Here is a 13,710-nt window from a genome sequence, read left to right on the forward strand (position 1 = left end):
TAATTTGTGATAGAAAATAATATAACCAGTACATCAGATACATGGTTCCAAATATAATACCAATTTCAGTGATAATTTTATGCTGTGATTTTGAAGTCCACTTAATAATAATTAAAGGAAATAAGGGTGTATGTATCATATAGATACGAAAATATTACACAGATTATGAACAAATGGGTAAAGTGCCTCTAGCAAGGTTACTGCTTGGTGAAAATTTGTTTCATGAACTCAGAGCCTGAACCATAGAGGGGTCGGCTCTCTTAGAGACAGAGAGGTGCAGTTCAAAGGATCTTTGGGCAAGCAGCCACAGAACATGAGCTATCTGAATGGAAGAGTGAAATAGAAGCACAGGAGAAGATGGCTAAGCCTGCAGGGTGAGTGACTGGGATGCTCAAACACTGTCTAACTTCTTCTTTTCAAGCAGATCTTTGTATTTTTGTCTTCCTCCTTTTTTTGGCTGGGTTGAATTTAGTCCAAAAATGTGAGTCCTTTTTCAGGATACTGCCCAAACCAATGGAAGTTTAAGACCTTTCTCTCTAGAGCAGTGCAATTAAGAATGGCAGGCATTCTCTCTTGGATACTCAGGAATTAAGGGCTCTGCTGCTACATAGGCAGGCTTCTCACCCCTGTTTAGATGGAGAATCACACACAGAGGAGATCCATTAAGGCTGACTACATTTTGAAAATACAGTCTTTCTTATCAATCCCCACAAATGGGCACAGTAATTCTAATCATCCTTCTGTAACTTCCAAGTTTATGGAGATTACTACAATCTATTTTTTCTTTGTGTGTGTGTATGCATGTGTGTGTGTAGTACTAGGGCTTGAACTCAGGTCTCCTTAGGCAGACACTCTATGCTTGAGTCCCTACAATCTGTTTTTTATTGACATCTCCAAAACCACCAACTCACAGCTCAGTTGTCACAAGAAAATATTGAATGAAACTCCCAAGTTTCTCTCCATTTTTTCTGTCCCTCAAATGCACTGAAGACTCTGGTCAGAGTCTGAGAGACCACAAACATGGCACACCAAATGTTTCATTTCCCTGAGTACATTTCATAATTCTGTCATTGTGGCAGTTGAGAGTTGCCCAGTCAATCAGAAACTGGATCCAGCCCTGTGCTCAGATCACATACCCACCACTGATTTCTGCAGAGGGAATTGGGAAAAGACTAGGTCAGGACCAGGTGCTGATGTGTAGGAGAACTGAGCTGTTATTTGTCTCCTAGATTCATCTTTCCTTTTTTCTTCTATAATAAATGTTAAATAGTTACTGTTCACTAAAAGGATTCCCCATCCAATGCAGGAAGTTGTTAAATGAGCTCCCAGGTATAAACATAGTTTTGGGCATTGTAGCATTGGGTAATGGTTTTATACATTGACTCTGCTCCATAAAGCTTACATGGATTTGTTATAGAAATTACACTAAATTACACCAGAAGCAAGAAATAGTCATTTTCTATGCATGTAACCTATCTTAGAAATTACATTAAATTTTATAAGAAGCAAGAATTGACCATTTTTTACCAGAAAACCTATCAGTTAAAGAAAGCACCCAAGACAATCTTGTTTACATTTTGGAACAAAGAGTTTAAATTTTAAAAGTCATTTTACTTAGAGTATTAAGAATATCACAGTCACTACACTTGGAGTAGCTCTCAACTTTAGAGTCTCACCTAATACTGCTTTTGATTCTTCATATGAAGAAATGTTGAAGTGATAGTGAAATGAAAAGTCTAAACCTGCAATCACACAGGAGATGAGTTCGTGTTAGGAAGCCACACCCTGTGGTGGACAGGGACTTAACTGGGGTGAATGTTTTCCTGGATTCTCAAAAGTCAGCAGTATGTCCTCCTTGACCTTGCAATATAAAGCACATATTATTCTGCAAATGTCCCTTGCACATGAAAAGGACAGCTATGTGACTTCTAAGGTCTTTTTTGTTCTTGGGACTCTTACTGACATGAAATACTGTAGTAGAAGATCTTGAGGTATCTTGGTAGCTAAGAAGATATTAATTGCTTTGAACTTTTTAATACAGTATTTTATATATTTATGGATCTATTGAGGAGCAGCCTGCTATCTATTCAAATGCTGTGTTTTGGCTTGAAACTATGTGAAGCAATAAAGAAGTCAAGTCATTACTCAGTGATTCTGTTTTTCACTACTGTACCTAACAAATAGATAGTGACTGACATTGACAAGGCACCCAACTCATATTTGTTAAGTGAAAATGAAAAAATAGATAGATGATCTTTGGTTGAAGAAAAACTAGTACTTAAAGGTATTATTTCCTCTGTTCTAAAATTACTCCCAAGTTTAGGGATATTATTTCTTTAAATAAGAACTTTTCGTGGGGGAGAACTCACTAATCAATACTCAAATATTTCATGATATCAAAATCATTAAAAAGTGAAAAACAGGTAATCCATACTGAAAAAAAAAACATAATTTAAGTTATTGAAAACTGATGGAATGGTCTTGGATCAATGTTTTTCCCCCATGATTTCATTGACTCTAATATAAGGTGACCAGATATCAGAAGGAGGCAAGTGCTAATGCTATACTCCAACGGTGGTTTAAGAAGAAGGATACTTTTCACATTGATGAAGCCCTTGGACAATCTGTTTCCTAGTGTTTACTCTCCACAGATTCAGATAAAGGCACTCATGAGTCCAGAGTCAGAGACTGTGAACAGTTTCTTAGACACAGACTTAAGAAATTTACTAGGAGGTATTGTTTGGGTTCACACATTCCTTTTCCCTTTCCTTCTTCCACTTTCCAAATCACATTGTAAGAACTGGACACAGACTATACTACAGAGAAAATCTGTAAAATCAGTTATAAATTTCGATTGTAATTTATGGGTAATGATAAAATAGGTTGGGATAAGGCTGAGTTACAAAACCAGTTTAAGTTTTACAGAATAAGAAGAATTTTAGAGATGGATGTTTGCAAGCAATGTGAATATACTGAATACCTGAATAGTACACATAAACATGGTTACAGTGGTAAAATTAAGTTATGCATCTTATAACTAATTAAAAGCTAGTAATGTATAAAAAATGAGTCCCTTTCTCAGTTTTTATCCACACCTCTGCTTTCCCAATGTAAATCTAGAGGAAGTTACAATAAAAGGTCATTTATCCACCAAACACTACAGCTCTGATTGTAAGACATGAGAAAGTAGGAGTGGAGTTGAAAGCAAGGTGGAGAGAATGAGCATTTGGAACTGAGCACATCATTCTGTCTGCAAGATGATGCACACAGCATGAGATGTTTTTGAAGAAGAGATGAAGGACAAGAGCAGAGAGAGGTGGACTGTCCATGTGCCAGTCATTATTGATCTTTCTATGGGTAGGATTGGTGTGAGATAGGCAAGCTTGCAGTGTAGAAGTTAAGCCTTTCATACTGCAGGTTGTAATAATGCCATCAAATTGAGTGGATTTTCCACTCAATTCTTGTCACACAAAAATCACTCAATGACTTTTATACATTAGTGGATCTATAAGTGAATGTCATTGTTAAAAAAAAGTTCAAGCTGTGTTATTCTATTAAAACACTGCCTATCATTTTTTAATTTCTTAATTTAAATATTCACATTTCTATTCAAGGTTTAGTATTTTTATCATGATTTTTCTATGTACTGAATTTAAAGTTAAGCCATCTCTATAAAATAAAATTTAATGGTAAGGACGTAAGATTACATGGCAAATTATACTTTGAAATGCAATATACTTTGAAATTGCAATATAACCAATGCAATTTTTTTTGATGGAACTGGGGTTAGAAGTCAGGGATTTGTGCATACAAAGCACATGCTCTTCCGCTTGAGCCATACTTCCAATATAATTTTTAATATAACCTTTTTGGATTTGGAATACTAGCAAAAATGAATATATAATATAAAATTCAATTTAAAATGCATAGAGACGGATGAATATGGAGGAATAGATTCTGAGAATTTCAGTAGAAAATAAACATAAACTTTGAAATATATGGAAGAACATAAAGGATTCTTTACAAATTGAGAAAATAGCATTTTCAAAATTAAAATTAATACATAAGTTGGTATTTCATATGTTAATATATTTGTTAAATATAATTTCAACTTTCTGGTTTTAGAAAATTTTACTTATCCTTTGTTTTAGTGGAGAATTGCAAAATATGAGGAAAATAGACATTTTAAAAACATTTTTATTATTGAAAATACAAAACTTCAGTCATTCTGAGGAATTAATTTACCCCAACAGGTAATAAATTTTACTACAGAACTATTTTCTGAATTTGGCACAGAATGAAACAAATAAAACATGGAAACATAATATGATGAAAGGGAAAATTAACACATTCAAAGGATGTTGATTACTGTAGAAAAAAAGAATGCTATATTTATACACAAATAAACAGTTTTGGGTCCAAGTGGGAAACACATACCCTTGACATGTTACTAATTATTGATTATTTTATGGACATGACTGGTGAGATTCAAGTAACCCTTCAGAAGGGAAGTTGAGCTCTTCCATGCTAGAGGTGTCAAGGAGTCAGAATTTATGCTGAGCACAAAGCCTGTCACTGTGGTAAATTTATTTATTCATTCATTCATTCATTTTGGAGTACTGTGTTTGAAACTAGGGCACTGTACATGCTAGGCAAGTCCTCTCCATCTTGATCCAGGTCCCCACCCCTTTTGTTTTTGTATGTGGTTTCTGATATTAAAAATAATTTTGCCCATGCTAGACTCAAAGTGGTGAACTTCCTTCTCCACCTCCTGAATAGCTGGGATTAATATGATGTTTTTAGCAAGGAAAAATAGAGAGATATTAGAAAGTCATCATTATTCAGACAATAGGTAGCATAATATTTGTTCATTAAAAAATCACTGGACAAATTAATCCAACAATTCAACAATTCATGATGATTTTTTATCATGTTTCTGAATTTTTTAGCCAGTTCTTGTAGTTCAATCCAATGTCCAAATGTGAATCATTTCTTGTCATTGTTCTTCCTTCTCACTCTTAGGTGACAAGTTCTGGGTCTAACTTCAAGAAAAGGCTTCAAGACACAGAAGTTTTTGGTTAATGATAATTTTGGATGTGGTCTATGAAGCACATCAGTATTTTCTCAGAGTGAGCATTTTCCCTCCAATGTAACACTTGTGCTGCCACAGCCTTGCCACTTCTTGTCTGGGCTGGCAATTCCCTGCCTCTGTCCATATAGCACATGAACATCTCAGGTAGACCCCTGGTTTTTTTTTTTTTATTATGGTTGTTGTTGTTATTGTACTGGGCATTTACAAAGGTTCTTACAATGTATCAAATACATCATACTTGAATTCACCCCCTCCACAGCTCTCTTTGATCCCCTCTCCTGATTCCTAGAACAGTTTCAACAGGTATCATTTTTGCATTTACTTACATGTGGACCCTTGGGTTTTTGTATGCCTCCCTTCAACAGCCACCTCACTGTGCCTCCCTCAGGACAGAAATGACCACTGAGTCCCCCAGCTGTGAAGCTGAGATGACAAACTTGATGGATTTGCCTGCCTTCTGGAAATTCAATGACAAGCAGCTTCCTGTTGCATTCTGCTGCCTGTAAGAGTCCCAAGGAATAAGGAACACTGTCTCCCCACTGCTAGGCTGTTTGTACCAGAGTAGACCCTAACTTGTCTCACTGGTGTCATCGCTGCACTGCAGGATCACAACCTCCTTCTCCTGCACCTACATTGCTGATAGGGCTTGAGTTACCTTTTGGGCAATATGGATCCTGAAGGGAGAAGACAGAATGACAAAATTTAGGTATCAGTGGTTTGGGACAAAGAAATTCCACTTTTACATCCCAATGCCCTTTTTTCCCCAAGATACTTCCTATACCCCAGCCCTCAGGTCACAGAGGAGGGCCATTCCCACTGGGATCATTCGTACCCAACCACAATGAAGCCATGACCAACTTTAGCAATCTAGAGAACAGCATGTTTGTGTTGTCCCTCTCGTTGTGAAAATTTTTTTTTTCCATTCTCAGGGCTCTGCACTGTGAGGTGAGCCTAACAAGGTGAGGGGAGGGACACTGCACTGTGTGCAATTGCTTCACCAGAACAGGAAACAGGAGCTTCCTGTTTTAGTGAGTTGGCATGTGTAATGTAAAACCTCTCTGTGTCCTGACTGACAGTCTCACCCAGCCCAGCTTCCTTTAGAATTAACCCACTGTTAATCTGATAGCCTTTAAATCTGAAAATAATCTTGGGCCTATCAAAGGAAAATCTGCCAACTGTTATGCTCAGTCATGTGTCTGATGGAAATGGGAAGTTGGAACTATTTAAACATATTATCTGTAATGGAATAGAGGACAAAGTGAGGTGTAGTAATCATGGGTCCTCACAGATATGTGTATGCTGTTTACTCTGAAGCAGAAATCAACTGCTTTGGGAATTGAATGCAAAGCTAGCTATACTAATACGTGCAGCTCTTTCAACTTAGTGTGAATGAAACAATATTCTACTTCATTTCAAAAGACTGTCTAGTTGCCTACCTTGAGTAAACAGGAGAGAAAACCTAAGTTCTCTTTCCTAAAGAGTCAGAATAAAGCCCTCAGATATTGAGTCCTGTTGCAAATGTTCCTGTCTCTAATCTATTTCATTTTGAAAGCTGAGCTCTCTTCATAAAGGTCAGATTTGACACAAGAGTTTTATATTTTTTCCTCTTGCCTCAACTGGGACCCTAAAGAAGCCACAGTGAGCTTATGCTTTCTAGATGCTAGCACTGGAGGTAAAGTAGTCTGCTGGCACTTTTCTTTACCCTAGGAAAGCTGATTTTAGTGTCACTAATTGTGATAAACCTGTATTTCTATGAACATTAAAGATAAGGCCATGTCCTGGAGATATTACTCAACAGCATGTCAAATTATGCAGACACATTGCCTATCATAGCCTACATTTTGGCACAGAAAACAAAACTTCTCCTCATCTTGAAATAATTCAGTCTTGTCTGCCTTGGTAGAAACATCTTCACATTTGCACTGGAATTCCCCTGAATCTGGTAACACCACGCTCAGTACGACAGTTCCACTCTCTAAGAGCACTCAACATTTTTCTACCACCAGGTTAACTAATTATGAGATATTATTAATTTATTCTCATAATAGTCAACTCCATTACATTTCTCATTCTACGAAGACTTACAACTACTGCTGTCATTCAAGTAGTGCTCATATCCAGAGCAGATATCTTGACACTTTCATGCCAAATTTTGAAAAGGAATTCTACCAGGCTGGTTACACAATAACCATTCAAGTCTCAACTGAAAACCCAGTGCCCAAGAAGAAGAAAAGCTAATTCAGGTGCTGAACTAGTGAGTCCCTTTTGGAAATGTCAAATTACAAAACTAATATGAACATCAATATGTTTTAATGTAGTTGACAATGTCCAAATATTAAGGAGTCAGTGACATTTCTTACCCTGCTTAACCTTATGTATCTCTTGTATCACTACAGAAAATGGGCACCAAATACACAATTTATTTCAAGTCTTTGTACTACTGGAAGAAACTTTTGTTATAAGGACATGATCCTCCAGTGTAGACAACACTGTAGCAACTAGGAAAAAATACTTGAGCAGTTAATCAGGCCAAGTTAAAGCTGCCTTTCTGACAAAAGTTCTTATGCAAAGACATCATAAAAATCATGCAGACATCCATGGATAAGCTCTATTATTCCATCTTAGATGAAAATAATTTGGTTTGCAAATTTTAAAGAAACATTAAACATGGTAGTCTTGTTTCATCAATGTAGAAAGGTATTTCCAAAGACAGAAAGGCTTGCTGGCAGAGACAGATGGTCTTCACTAAATGCTTCCTAAACACCTCCAGAGACAACTTCATTACACATAGTTGGGACATAATGAATGCAATTATAAATGAACACTTGTGAGAAAATTTTGGTAGAATGGCAGACCCTATGGCCAACTCATGCCTTCCTGAGCAAGCAAAATCCCCCAAATCTGCAAAGGTGGGATTAGTAGGAAGTTGTACCTGTGGAAACATTTGAATTTCTCTTAAAGAAGTTTATGAAATTGCATTACCTGTATGAATGTGTACTCATAACAGTATTACTTTTATTTTCTCCATGGGTTAAAGTCCTCTCCTGTCACACAGCCACTGTAGTCATGTAATCAAATGCAATTGGATTTTCTATTTCTTATATATGCCATGTCTTTTATCTACACGTAAGGGGGAAAATTTTTCTGAGGCAGTTTTGCAAGCTTTTACTCTCACCTAGAACATTCACATTTTTTATCAAGTTCTTATTATCTGACAATGAGAAAAATAACAAATGTAACAGCAAAACAAATAAATTCCTGTATCAGACATCCTTGAATCCATATTGCCAATGTGATGTATTATTACCTTAGCTCCCACTGTCCTTAATTATTCTTGCTTAGAAAGTTACATGTTGCCATGTTGTAAACTTATGACCAGTGGCCACATGTAACTCCCAAACCATGCATATTCCATTCTTTTACAAAAATAATCAGATAAATAAGCTCCTGAAATTCAATCTTTCATCAACACATCAATAAGGTGTCTTTCCTGTCCTTTCATTTAATCAGCCTTTATGTGACTTAAACCTGAATGACTTGGTGTTCTAAAAACAATTCCAGAGAATTGTTTAGCCCTGTAAAAATGAACTCATTGGATACTGTTTATGAAAAATTTAGTAGAAAAAGTATAAAGAACTGAACATTTGTTGCATCTTACCAACTAATATGACATCATTCATTCTTCAATGACAAGAGTTAAAAAGTTACTCAAATTGAAGATCTCAACTTCTACGTTGAATCTCCATAAGCAGAGAGTTTATAGAAGATGGGTGTTGACACAGGATCCTTGAAACAAACATGTACTTACATGTGGTAGATAGTATATACAAGACTATCACAACAGACCTCTCTACATGATTGGATATAATGATTGTTACACTCTCCTTCACATACTTACTTTTAGTGATATTTCCTCATGTTTCTTATTTACTCTGCTTTCTTCCCTTACTAACTTGCCCATGTACAGAGTTTGCTTGAGGCAATAATCACATGAATCCTCTACAAAGACACTGACAACAGCAGCTCTAAAGAGTTCTTGGATATGCCATTCAATGCCATTCCTTAGAAAAACCATTCCTTTCTAAACTCCAAAAACCTATCCCATATAATATGGTTAAAATTAATTTTAATCTACAATTACCCTGAAATATTGGGACAATATGTACTGATAAAAATTTAGAATAGAGTTGTTGTAATTAAGCTTATATACAGAGTATGACTCTCATAAATTATAAAAATTGGTGTAACCCTCAATAGAATGACTCCATTATCAATTTCCATGTTTTCTATACAAATAGAAATAAAACCTTGAAAGATAGTTGAACACTTGAAATGATTATCTTTAATAAAATTAATCAAAGTTTAAAACATTTAAGTGTAAAAAAACCTGAAGGTGGTGGCTTAGATGGAGAGTATGCATGTGCCCATGACATGGGCTTCCTCTAACCAAGACATGGACTTCTCAGGTCACATATCATGCAATTCCATTCATATTAATTTCTGAAAGATATAAAAATATAAAAGAACTAACTAAGATTTGCAAGGATTTAAGGTTGGAGAGGGTATGATTGCAACAATATCTCAGATTATTTGAGCTTTAATGCCATTACTTGTGTGCCTGAAAGAGGGAGATGTGACAACAGAAGAGATGTCTGTATGATGGTACAGGCAGAGATTGGAGTTATGTAGCCACAAGCTGAAAAACGCTGGCAGCCATTGGACCTGGAAGAGGCAAGAATGTGATTCTTTGATTCCTCCCTTACTGTTTCTGAAGAGGTGCATCCCAGTGAAACCAATCTGAGCTTCAGGCCTCCAGAACATGACAGAAATAATATTATATTATTTTAAGTCACCAAGGTTGCTACAAAGTCAATAAGACAAATAAATACACCAATCATGGGTTATAGATGTAATTATTTTAAATCAATTTTATCAAGAAAGAAAGACATAGATAAATGGAAACGAATATTTCCCTCAACTGCATTGTGCATATTTGAGGTTTACAAAGCTTTATCAGGAATCGTCTAGATAATAGAGTGGTTATGCTGTAAAGCATACATACCCTTTCTGCATTGTGACATTTTTTTGTGTTTGACAAGAAAAGCTAACATCTTAAAAATTCTTAATTCAGTATAATTTTTAACTATAGTCCTTCTATTATATATTAGACCCCTAAACTTGTTAATCTTGTATATATCCTTGTTTGTATCTTTCGAAATAATATCAGCAACAGATTTTCTGAGTACAGAATTGTTGATTAGGTATTTTCTCCATTTAGCATTAATGTTTTATAATAAAAAGTAACAAGTCCACTTTTCCAAAGAGCCAAATACCCATGCATTGAAAGGACAGTGATATTGATACTAAGGGGTTAGTTAAATGAGGAGAGTTTGAACAGCAAATGTACACTCATATTTAAAGCATGGATTTCAAGATAAAATATCACTAATTCCTTTAATAATCCACTAAGCAGAGCTTTAGATTTGGTGACCACATGGAGAAGTCTGGATTTGGCTGCCAGAGTCAGGACTTTGTGTTGCAGTGCGCATATGTATATGAAACCATCATGTTATACACCTTAATATTTAAGGTGTATGCACCAAAACAAAATTTTGTAAATAATCTATTAGGCAACAATCACACAAAAAATGTTCTAAGTCTTTCTGGGTCATATTGAACCTAACCTTAATACTATATGCTTTTAATGTCTACATGATAGTTTTCATTTACAAATAAACAATTTGCAAATGTTGTGCTGGAAGACCTATAGCAAAGGACATGGATAGGGTTGCAATCCCAGAGGCAGGTTTGAGGATAGGTTGTAGGTGCCTGCAAAGCCATGTACTCGAGCTGCACTGAAGTAGACGGCTGATTCTCCAGGCTGGGTACCTTCTATGTGCAGGAGGAACTGTTTATCTTTGTTGTTCAATAAAATCATGAGTCTTTGTTTTTGATTGCTGAGCCTGTTTGAACAAATGTCAATAATAAGCAAGCAAGGGACCCTTTGCAGGTTTCTGCTTGGACTTCCAGGGAAGGAGTCTGAGGCAGTGTCTGAGTAAGTGCAATTGATTTTGGAGCAGTCTCCTTCCTGCATACTCAGGATGGAAGGTTGCTGCACTACCTTCTCTGTTCAGCTCACCTCTAGACAGAAAAAGAGAAAGGAGAAGGTTGTCGGGTCAAAATTCTCCAGAATATTCTTTTTCTCCAGCAACCATAGAAAAATGATATTCTCCTTGGACATAGGAAGAACATCCACTGGAATATTTTGTTGCCCCCACGTGCTCAACTCACAGTCCAGCTGCAGCCACAAGAAGAGTAGTAACTCATGGATCAATGTCTTCAATGTTTTTCCAAATTAGCATCAATTGTAGGCTTGAAATCTGTAGTAAGGAGAGTCACTTCTATTAGTATGCTGTCCCCTTTTCTGTGTTACAATTATAGTGGCTATTTGAGCTGTCCACCCAGCCAATAAGTAAAAGGTTTTGCTTCTGCCTGAAGCCTATTCCTTCAGAATCCACTGAAATGAACCCTCTGCACACAGTGCATCAGCTGAGGTCTACTGTCCCCTTGTGGTCACATCCCTAACTACTGAACTCTGGTTAAATGTTCTTCTCTTAGCCTTTGTAGGACTCAGACACATAAAATGGTAAAACACGTTCCAGATCAAATATTAAATGCACAGCAAGTACCTAGAGATCAAAGTTGCTCTTTTCCTCACTACTGAGTGAGACGTTTTTAATAAGTTGAAAAGAGGTGGAAACTTCTTGTGTTTATTCAACAATGGGCTAAGTTCAGATGTTTCAAATCAAGAAAGCACCATGACTCACTCTCAAGAACATGAAAAAAAATCTACCTGGATTTCCTCTGAACTATGAACCAAACCACTGGTATTGACCAAGCAAACAAGGAGGCAAACTTACATGCACAGAACTTGAGGAAATATGGCTTTTGTTCTCTAAGTTCAGCGTCTCTTAGGACAAGTCCCTGATGATACTGTCAACTCCTTAATGCAATCAGCTTCAGGTCAAGTGCTGAAGGCCTGATTATTACAGAAAAGAGTACTTTTCCTTTCTTCATTTCACAGCACTAAGAATTTAGTATTATATAGCTTTCACAATGAGTAAACACTTCTGAAATAAAGCTCATAGAACATATACTATTGCCGAAGGATCTGTAGCATTGTGTACAAGTCTCTGTACCTGCCCATCCCTCCTTCTCCCATTTGCCATCAGAAAGCAAGAGATCATTCAGAGACAATGGGTGAGGCCTTCAGTCTCTGGAAACTCTACTGTCACAGGTGGTTTGTGCTCAGCTTCCCTTGCAGCCCCAGACACTGTGGCACCCAGAGCACAGAAGTACAAGGCTGTGTCGCTCCAATGCACAGAGTGTTTGCTCAGATGGAAAGAAGATTCACTCTTCCTAAATTCAGCCTCAAAGCCTTTGATGCCTTGAACCATGGTGTCCCCAGAAAGGTACTTAAGGAGAAGCTGGAGGCCCAGTCCAGGGTACCGGACATACCAGTAGAGATAAGGTGCTGAAGTATAGGAATAGGAATAGTTACATCTGAGCTCCAGAGAGGCTCCTTCAGTGACAGTGATCTGGACATCAGGCTGCATCACCAGCTGGGCTGTAGTGTCTCCTGGAAAAATCAGTTATGTTAGTGAAGGTAAGGCAGACTTCTCTATAGAAAGTAACCATTTGCAGTCAGAATCTTGAGGTGTAAAGACTGTAGGAAATCATACTCACTCATGGGAAAAAACATCCTCAGCACGAGGAGGAGCAGCAAGACCATGGCTGAGCAGAGGATGCACTGCTTCCAATTGGAAGACAGTGAGAACAGGCAGGAGAGTGGACGAAGAGATCCACAGCTTGGAAATAGGGCGCTTGGGGAAAGTTGAGCTGGACAAGTCTCTTTCTTATGTGTGAACACAAAAGCTGCTGAAATGTCTTGAGGGCTTTTGACCTCTGATTCTTGTCACGTGTCTCTGTCAGCAAAGAACTCAGCCAGCTGCAGGGAGGAGAAACTATGCAGAAGGTCCCTGTTGTGTGCAGCAGTGCCCTCTGGGAGGTCAGTCAAGGAATCACAGTTCTGAGAGCCACAGATGATGTTCCTTAGTGGGTTCCCTTTATTTTTCAGGACATATTCAGAGGTCCATGCAGCAGGTTCCTCTTTCTCCATTCTATTATATGCATTAGTCCTAGAGTCCATTGGAAGTGGGTAGCATGTAAATAATACACCGATCAGTCATTTCACTGAGAAAACCAACTTATGAAAAATACATCTGATTTCAGATTCAAGTGCCTCTGTCCTGAGAATCAGATCTGCCTCAGGCTGACGTTGAATGGTCTTGTAAAGGCATGGTGGTGATGGGCAATGGTAGAGATATTTCTCTTGTCTGTTGCTGTGAAACATAGAGGTTAAAACCAGGGCCAATAAAGTGAGAAGTGCCTCTGTTTTTCTAGTGAAAAGTGTAACTCTCCATGGGAAGGTTTTACCCCTAGAGCCAAAGGAAATAAAGCTACAGAAATGTCTTCATGGGCATTACCATCCCCAAGAGAGGAATCTGAAAATAAGAGGATGGAGAAATTCACAGCTTCCTCCATGGGCAGTGGGAACT

General features: G+C 37.4%; 1 long non-coding RNA gene across 2 annotated transcripts; it reads right to left on the bottom strand.

The window, feature by feature from the left end:
* Positions 1 to 4,299: 4,299 nt before the first annotated feature.
* On the bottom strand, positions 4,300 to 12,893 carry LOC109677545 (uncharacterized). 2 transcript variants are annotated; one of them, XR_012446238.1, is made up of 4 exons: positions 12,839 to 12,893; positions 12,654 to 12,731; positions 11,384 to 11,472; positions 4,300 to 11,233 (listed from the first exon to the last, which is right to left on the bottom strand). It is a non-coding gene; the product is annotated as an uncharacterized lncRNA (long non-coding RNA). The 2 variants fall into 2 exon arrangements; XR_012446239.1 differs by lacking the exon at positions 12,839 to 12,893 and having other exon boundaries at positions 12,611 to 12,725.
* Positions 12,894 to 13,710: the final 817 nt, after the last annotated feature.

Source organism: Castor canadensis, chromosome 3 (assembly GCF_047511655.1).
Source record: "Castor canadensis chromosome 3, mCasCan1.hap1v2, whole genome shotgun sequence".
In the NCBI taxonomy this organism is placed as follows: domain Eukaryota; kingdom Metazoa; phylum Chordata; class Mammalia; order Rodentia; family Castoridae; genus Castor; species Castor canadensis.